Genomic DNA, 9,767 nt, shown 5'->3' with positions numbered 1-9,767 from the left:
ACAATGTGAAGGTAGGAAGACCAAGGCTGTGCAATGGTCTGCTGAATCTCTCTCATGCTGGTGAAACATCTGAGAAAAAATACTGCAGCATAAAAAATACTAAATCTACTTCTGTTTCTCATTCAAAAATATTCACAGTGCATCAGTCCTGATGGTTGTCAGCTGGATGATGATGCTGAATAATTGAATTTACAAATTTTGGAAAAAAACAAATTTATTTGGTAGTATTCCTTTTCAGAAAGCAAACAAACCAACACTTATAAGAAGCAGCAGGATGTGATACCAGTCAGGGTCATGGTGACTTGCACCAGACTGTTATCAAAAACATGCAGGTAGCATGCAGGCAGCTTACCTTCCTGCAGTTCCATCAGCACAGGAGAGGTTTACTCCTTGTTCATGTTTGAACTATTCAATAATTATCTTAAATGTGAATTAGAGAATTGGGTTATTCTCTTTTTTGCTGTGACTGGGACTCAAATCAAGGGTTCCCTGAATAAATTCCTCCATACCTTTAGGGGTAGGTGTTTCAGATCTTGATTTGGACTGCTAAAGCTTGCTGATTTGCACTAAGGGTCCAACAGTATCTTTAGGAAGGTATCTATGTAAATAATGCCAGTATGATGGATATTAAATAATAGGAACAGCATCTGAGATTTAGACAAAGGATAGGCAGTGATTGAAAGCAGAGTCCAGCTTGACTCTCTGAAGGAATTGGCTAAGTATACCAAATGTCATATTTCTCTTATGCATCAAGCATTGTACCCCTTTGGGGGTACAGAAACGTCAACTTCCAATCTGTAAAAATATAAGGTGCATGAGCCACATCCCATTTCAGTGTTAAAATCATACTAATGAAAGTGTATCTGATTTGCAGGTATGTGAGGTTCAGAAACAATCCTATGAAATAGGTCTGTCAAAGTACCTATGGCATAAAGAACCAGATTGGGAAACAGGTTATATAAACCATCAAAATTTTATCAGAGCATTTGCCTTTTTCTGTGATGGTATATCAAGCTGGGAACATGGGCCACCAAGGAAATAAAATTCTAAATATATTTACAGAGTGATGATGATGAAAAAGACAGTGCTGTGCTGATAAAATCTCAGAGGTAAGCAGGAAAAGATGCTTTCTGGTCACACTGTAGAGGAATTCACACAACTGAGACCCAAGACAAGCTTAAATGAAATATTTATCGCAGCACATAGATAAGTTTTAAAGTGCATTGTGTACAAAGCATTTATGTACAAAGCATTTCCAAAAAGTCAAGGATGAGTACAAAGCAATTGAACTGAGCACGAATCTCTAAGCAATGCTGGCTGGCATTAGTAAGATCCTTCTGTAGCTCTGAAATACAAACTTATATAGGGAAATGAGTTTTGAAATAGCTCCATTATTTTCTGTTTCATTTAATATTGTGTATTTTTCATTAAGTGAATGTGAAGCATGAGTGGCAGAAGCCAATGGCCAGGTTAGCTGTAGAAGGGAGAACCCTGGGACCTTCTGTCCCTCTGATTGCCACCATCCCATTTGGTGCCTGACAGGTCCTGTGGTGGTGGCTGAAGGGCTGCTACAGCCTAGAGCACTCCTGAGACAGAGCTCACCCAGTGTAGCCTCCCCTTGGGGGCTACATGGCCGTGTCTGCTGGCTCCACACCAGGCACAATGCCAGATGGCTTACAGAGGTGGCTTGGCTCTCCTAAGGAACATGCAGGCAAGGGGACTGCCCTCTTTTCCATGCCTGCATTCAGTGTCACCCTGAGTCCACACTGCCACATCAGTAAGTCTAACAGGCTGGGTCTCCACAGCATCCCCACTACTATTACTGCCCCTGAGTGGGTCGCTGCTGGTGAGAGAGAGACGGTGAATCTTGTTTCTTGAATCAGAAGGCTGATTTATTAAGATATTATATATAATATGTTATGACTATGCTAAATAGAATAAGGAGAGAGGTTTGCAGAGCTGCTAAGCTAGGCTAAGAATAGATAGAAAGAATCTATAACAAGGTTTGGTTCAAGGACTCAGTCCCCTAGCTTGCACTGGTGATTGGCCCTTAATTATAAACATAGAAAATGAGCCAATCAAGGTGAATCCTATTGCATTCCACAGCATCTGATAACAATTGTTTACCTTGTCTTCTGAGGCCTCTGGCCTCCAGAAGACGCAGAAATCTGAAAGAAAGGATTTCTGTGAAGAAATGTCTGCGACACACTACATTTGCACTTGATGCCAGTGGGCAAAAGGACTGCCAGAGGAAGAATAAATATTTAGGATCCATAGATGCTCCATAGGGAACAGATATAGGGTGCAGTAGGACAGAGAATGAAGCAGAATGTGAAAAAAATTGGGGAAAGTTACAGTTTATTATTGATTTATACTTTGTCAGTGAAGCTACTTTGAGGGTTATGCTGTGCATACCCTTAAAAAACCATACAGAATATAGCAGTCTTTCTGGACAGTAGCTTGCTCTTTTTCATAGAAAGTAGAGTGGCAGATAAGACAAAAAAAAAGTGAGATTTTTTTCCCCAAGGTTGTTCTGCCCAGAAGATAAAAGCTGTGGATTCTAAGGAGGGAGAAAAAACACTGAAAAAAGAAGTCAGCATTAACCCAAAACCTGAAAGCTGTACTTTCACATTGTACTACAGCAGATGGTTTCTAATCATCAGAGAAACAGTATATATGAGCCCACATGCAGCAAAATCAGCTTGTGAGGCTGCTGCTTTCTAAGACAGAAGATTTGGAAAAAAAAAACCCAAGCAAAAAAAAAAAAAAAAAAAACCAGCAAAAAACAAACAAACAAAACCTCACAAAAAACAAACAAACAAACAAACAAAAACCAACAAAGAACAGAAATTTAGCAAGTAGTCTTAAAGGATCTTCAGAAGGTGCTGTCATGGATGATACACATCAGGCCAGAGATATCCTAATAACATTTGATATAAGTTCACCCTTATTCTTCCTGATGAGAGACAAAAATCGAAAGTGGATCTTTGTTATCCCAGTAGCTGCTGTGCTATGGAGCCTTTCTTCTGCCAAAAAGTCCCATTTTACACGAAATGGAAACACTCGTACCTCTGGCTGGCCAGGGAGCAATCAGCAAGTCATGACCTGGGGATGCCCAGACATCAGTCCCTGCTCTGGTCAGCAGTAAATTTTTTAACAAATTGGAAGCAGGTTGACCTGTTGATACTGAAATGAACTTCCTTTAGATTATTCTACATGCACTCTATTCCAGAGGAGGCAATAAGAGGGATTTGAGATGTGCTTCTTAAGTCCAAACAGCAGTCTTAAGAGATGGTAAGAGTATTTTTTTTTTCTATTCTTTGCACAACCTCCATCATTTTGACCAAACACACTCAACTCAGATTTGGAAATTGGACTAATTCTAATTAACATAAATTTTCATTGAACGAGGTATTTAATAAATATTATGAAGAGATTACATGTAAAGAGGAGAGAACTCTTGATAAAATCATTAAAAGCAGACCTGAAACCCAGAGTATTTGAGTTGTATCTTCATCCAGGTTTGTTCTCTCACCTTCTTGCAGCAGATCCTTCTTTCTGTGGTTCACAGAAGAATGACCAGCTACCTGAACTACATCTGGGGTTCAGATAATCCACTCAGGGTCTCCACAGGCTGTTGGACACTGTACACCAGAATTGTGCTGCTCTGCTCCATTTCCAGGTCTCTGCCTGCCTTGGAAGTCAGGATTTCCCAGCTGAGGTCATTTGATTGCACTTCCATGAGCATTGTTTTCTGAATCTGAAGGAAATAATGGTAAATCCTTGTACAATTGCTGCATAATTAAAATGTTTTATTTTGAGACAGGTATCACCTCTAATGTGTTGCTCCTCTAACAAGCCTACAGAGAAGCACTCAATACTGACATTTTCTCTTCTTTACTAAATTTCACCTGTATTTCCTGTCTCCAAGAACTAATAAAAGGACATACAGAAATGTCTAATAAAGTGGTAATAAATTAGTTTTTCTGGTGTTTTTAAGGTCTTGTGTGGTAAACATGAACCACAGCTCTCACTTGAGTAATTTACCAGATATTGGGTACAACAAGAATTCCCAGAACACTGGAATTGGACTGCCCACCATGAGAGTCCACTGAGAAGCACAGCATGGTCCCCCTAAACCACCATGGTCATTGCACAATACATTGTGTTTTTCATATGCCGCTGCGAAAGGAGAGTGGGATGAAAACCTTTTCACTGTAATATTCATTGGATTTTGGTGGTTCATGTAAAGAAAAATAAGATTCTGTGCTACGCTGACTCTTTTGGCAAAACAACACATGACCTGGTTATCTTTTCTAGTTGGCAGCTCAAGGTCTGACTGTAGTGGGGAGAAATGGTGATCTGCAATGGAACTGGACATTTAGGGTCTGGGGTGGCACTGTGGCTGTTTCTGCCTGAATTTTGTTTCAGTTTTGCAGGTGTAGGAGAACCAGTGCCTATACTGGCACCTTGCAGAGGACCATTCAGGGTTGCATGGCAAGGCTGAAATGTACCTTTCATCCCTCTGTAAGTGTAATCTAGTGACAGAAGCCACATTCCATTTCCAGCTCCTGGTGTACCCCAAACAAGGTTGAAATGATGTTGGGGGAGCTTGGATACAATGATTTTTATTAAAGTACCTGCAATATCAGGAACTTCCACAACTGTTTTAAGAATTCTGAAAGTTTTTCTGTAAAACTGCAGGGTCACATAAAACTTAAGAAGGGAAATGCACCTGTTCTCCTGCTGCCATAGCCCTGTGGCTGTGGATCTGTTCTGGACCCTGAGCTGTTTCAGCTGATGGTGGCCATGGGCTCATGAGCCAGTAGCAGCCCTGCTGCTGTCATCTGTCCTCCATTTTACCACTTGATTGCAACTTAAAACAATGCCTTAGAATTACCATAAAAATAAACCTTAAAATATTCTTACAGAAAACCCTTAAATTACAACCTTTAAATAATAACACTAAAATGCATTTTACCCTTAAAATATGCCTTCCTTTTTATCACACATTTATTTTACAAAATTTTTAAAGAAATTATGATGCTTTTCCTTTTGCCATTAGGGAAACCTGAAGTTTTTCTTCCTTTCCATAACTAAAATTGTTTTGAAACCTCTCTCACTCTTCTTCCAGCTTTCTCTTACTGTTAACACAATGTATGTCTTTCCATCTTCACTGCCATTTCAGTCTGAAAAGTGACTGGGAAATTGCTTTTATCTGTAATGTGCTTCCTGTAAGAGTTGAGTTGAACTTAATTTTAGTGACAAAAACAATCTCCTCCTGCTAGAGCTGCCAAGTTAACATGGCTAAGGAAAAAAAAGTAGTCTATTTCTTCATTGGTATTTTGAAAAAAAACCTATTGTATGTAAATTCTTTCCATTTTGTTCAGACTTATGCAATTCCAGAGCCTATTCATCTAAATAAGAAACAACACAGGTCTGGGTTTTCAGTTCTCTACTGGTCTGAATGGTCAAAATTTTGTCATCTTGGTGCTTATGGGCTTACAGAAGAGAATATTTTTCAGATCACAGGTTGAATCTGGAATGAATTTAATGAAAGGAGGAAAGAAAGAGCAAGCTGCTTATAGATATGAAGCTGGGCAGGTTCAGTTCCAAATATTGAAATTTCCAGTGTCATTTTTATAATACTTTTCCATTAAGATGCCAACATTTTTTTAAATCTTGGAAGTTAAATTCCATAGCTTTACATTAACTTAGGTCAGGCCTTCACTTTTCCAATAGGATGCAGGAAAAGAGCCCTGAAGCCTCCTGTGACATTACTGAAGGCAGGTGTGCTGCAGTGCAGGGTGGTGGAGTCATGGTGTGCACCAGGTGTCTCCCCTGCTGCCTTGTCAGGTAATGACAAACCTCATTGAAATGAAGGTGCAAAGGGATGGAAGTGAGCATTGTCTTCCTCTTATACAAATGAGTTTAGAGTTTTTTATTAGTAAATTTGCAGATGACACTAAATTGGAAATGTGTGTAGATCTGCTAGAGGGACATAGGGCTCTACAGAGAGATTTGGAACGGTTGGATGGATGGGCAGAATCAAACGGGATGAACTTCAATAAGTCCAAGTGCCGAGTCCTGCACTTTGGCCACAATAACCTCCTGCACCGATACAAGCTGGGGACGGAATGGCTGGACAGTGCTCAGGTGGAAAGGGACCTGGGGGTGCTGGTTGACAGTCGGCTGAACATGAGCCAGCAGTGTGCCCAGGTGGCCAAGAAGGCCAATGGCATCCTGGCCAGTATCAGAAATGGAGTGGCCAGCAGGAGCAGGGAGGTCATTCTGCCCCTGTACTCGGCATTGGTGAGGCCTCACCTGGAGTATTGCGTCCAGTTCTGGGCCCCTCACTTTAGGAGGGACGTTGAGATGCTTGAGCGTGTCCAGAGGAGAGCAACGAGGCTGGTGAGGGGCTTGGAGCACAAGCCATGTGAAGAACGACTGAGGGAGCTGGGGTTGTTCAGCCTGGAGAAAAGGAGACTCAGGGGCGACCTCATCACTCTCTACAACTTCCTGAAGGGTGGCTGTGGTGAGCTGGGGGTCGGCCTCTCCTGAAGGGTGGCTGTGGTGAGCTGGGGGTCGGCCTCTTTCTCCGGGCGACAACAGATAGAACAAGAGGACACAGTCTCAAGCTGCGTCAAGCGAGATGCAAGTTAGAATTAAGAAGGAAATATTTCACAGAAAGAGTGGTCAGATACTGGAATCATTTACCCAGTGAGGTGGTGGAGTCATCATCCCTTGAAGAATTCTAAAAAAGACTGGATGTGGCACTTGCTGCCATGATCTAGTTGAACAGTTAGAACATGGGTTGGACTTGATGATCTTACAGGTCTCTTCCAGCCTTGAATTTCTGTGATTCTGTGAAATGGCTCTCTAAGTGGTTTTTACAAGTTTTCCTTGTACTGTTATCTTGACCTTTTTCGGCTTTTTTTTAATGTAAGGTACATGTCACATTATCATGCAGTGAATACCATAAACTATTCCATTTAAATTTGCTAAATATAATGTGAAATGTGTTTTTATGTTTTAGTTTTGAAATCCTTTTAACAACTAATATAAAATATTTTTAGTATTTAATTAATTAATATAATGTTTTCATTTCATAGAGCCGTTCACTCCCTATTCAAGTCATTAAGACATGGTTGATGTGTCTGTTGATCCTACAACAGACACATTCTTGCTTTTATGTCTCTTTGTAGCAAGGGTCCAGTTTTTACACTTAATTTCCCTTCTCAGTTTTTGTCACAAAGAATGATGTTCCACATTGTATTTTAAGTGATGTGATGAAGAATGAATCACAGGAAAAGGCACTCAGAAGGACCTCAGAAGATCACTCACCCCTACTCTGAGGAAGGATCAGGTGCATTTCTGACATGATTCACAGATATTTGCCAAAATGTCTGTTTTCAAAATGTCTAGTAGTGGAGCTCCCAGGGCTCGTCTGGTAATGAAACCAGTGCTTCACTATATTTCAGAGTTTCTTATTGGAGTTTTATTCTTATATCCAGTATGAATTCCCTTTCTACAATCAAGCCCACTTATTCTTGCCTTGTCTGCTCTATTGCACAGAGAAAATTGTTCTTCCTCTTTCTGTGAAACATCTTTTTTTCAACATGCTTGTATAGCATCTTGTTCCCTCAGACTCTTTCACTGAACATTTTAAGACTTTCTCAGAAATCACATTTTCTTGTTTTCTGATCATTCTTACCACTTTCCTCTGTAGTCTCTGTCCTTGCTTACTGGCTTTCCTGAAGTGGAGTGCTCTGAGCTATATTTGTAACAGAGCTGAGCTAGCATGGTATGGTTTTACATTGTTTTAGAGAGACAGCAACACAAGAAAGAAACCTAGTTATATATTCTTAAAAAAAAAAAAAAAAAGAAAAAGGTGTAAGAGAATATATTTGTGGTACAAGCCAAGCTAACAAGGAACGAAACAAATGGTTATGTTTTCCAGTTAATTCAGTATTTAGTGACCCACTCCCCAAAAAAATCCCATCTACAATGCAAATGCAGCAAATAAAATATAAATAATATTTCTAGATTATGAGACAAGTAATATAAACTTGGCTGGAAAAAAAAAATCTGCACTAAGTAGTTTTAATGATATGAGGGAAATGAAGTAAGCAATTTCAGAAAAAAATAAATCCTCTAAGAGGTGAATAAAGCCTGTGCTGCCTTGGAGGGGCAGGAGGCTCTTCTTCAGTGAGAGAGAGAAATTGCATTTCTGTTGTTAAGTATTAATGAAACTGAACTATTTATGGCAAGAGAATTGCCAAAACAGTTAAGCTGCCAAAATGGCAAAAATTTTCAAGAAAGACCTGGATCATTCCAAGTGGCAACACAATTAGCAGGGGAAAAGTTCAAAGAATGTACTAATTCATAGGCACAAATATATATTTACACACATATGCCTACTTACATACATACATATACAGCCATGAAGATAAACAGGGGGCTAGAGCACCTCTCCTGTGAAGACAGGCTGAGAGAATTGGTGTTTAGAATGGAGAAGAGAAGGCTCTGGGGAGACCTTATAGCAGCCCTTCAGTTCCTGGAGGGGGCACAAAGAGAGCTGGAGAGGGACTTTTACAAGGGCATTTATTGATAGGATAAGGGGAAATGGCTTCAAACTTAAAAAGGGTAGGTGTGGATTAGAAATTAGGAGGAGATTCTTTGCTGTGGGGGTGGTGAGGTACTGGCACAGTTTGTGTGGAGATGTGGTGGGTGCTCCATCCCTGGGCGTGTTCAGGGCTCAGCTATAAAGGATTTTGGGCAACCTGATCTAGTGGGAGGTGCCCCTGCCCATGGCAGGGAGGTTGATATTTCATGATCTTTAAGGACACTTCCAAACCAAAGCATTCTATGATTCCTTGATTCCATGTCATGCCAACTGTCATTTGTACAGAAGGAAAACAGGAATATATTTACATAGGTGAGGATTTTTTTTAGATACATTTAGATTAAAAGTGCTTGATTTTATCAAGATGAAATGTGTATCATCAGGGCAAGGGTGGCTCATTTTGCCTGGACAGCACAGGAAATTGCCACTGCTGGGATTTTGTAGTGAGCATTTGTGTGCCAGAAGTCAGTGGGAAGCCAGATTGGGATGCCAGCCTTCTTGCTGCTCTTCTTGGCTCCACCCTGGAGACCCTCATGAAATATGTCTTGCCTGTTTTTTCTTATATAAAATAAGAACGTACTTTGAGTCTGTGTTATGCCTTGGATTGTGTGGATTTCTCCATTAGGGTATTTCTTGTTCTAAAATGATTTCTTAGAGGAGCTACCAGGCACACCATTGGGGTTTTATGCTCTTCCAACATGAAGATCACATATTCTTTTGCTCTGAAGCTACAGTAAAATTGTACCTTAAGTAATTCATCCCACACCCTGCCCCCCAAACACTAAAATGTCCTATGGAGGGACAGTAAAGCCCTCAAAAGTTGCAGTTCAATCTGTGGCTCTGAAGAGATTCCTCTCTTTCCTCACCATTCAGGTTACTGAGGCTCAGGAGGGTGTCTTGTGTTTGTTCCCTGTCCTCATTGACTTACCCTTCCCTTTGAATTATCCTACTGGACTCCTAAAAGCCTCCTTTGGCCTTTGGTATCTCAGGAGAAATTTAAGCAATTAGCTGCTGTCTCACTATGCTAAGTGCTGATGTAAACCAGGTGTCATCCATGAAGAAAACAAAAGCAGTGCTAAAAAGAAAAATGCTGAAGCCTGAAACTGATATAAAATGAATGAGAAAAGGCAGGACTGGACAA

Source organism: Melospiza georgiana, chromosome 3 (genome assembly GCF_028018845.1).
Source record: "Melospiza georgiana isolate bMelGeo1 chromosome 3, bMelGeo1.pri, whole genome shotgun sequence".
Taxonomy (NCBI): Eukaryota; Metazoa; Chordata; class Aves; order Passeriformes; family Passerellidae; genus Melospiza; species Melospiza georgiana.
The sequence above is the reverse complement of the archived record's forward strand: the minus strand, read 5'-3'. Positions refer to the sequence as shown.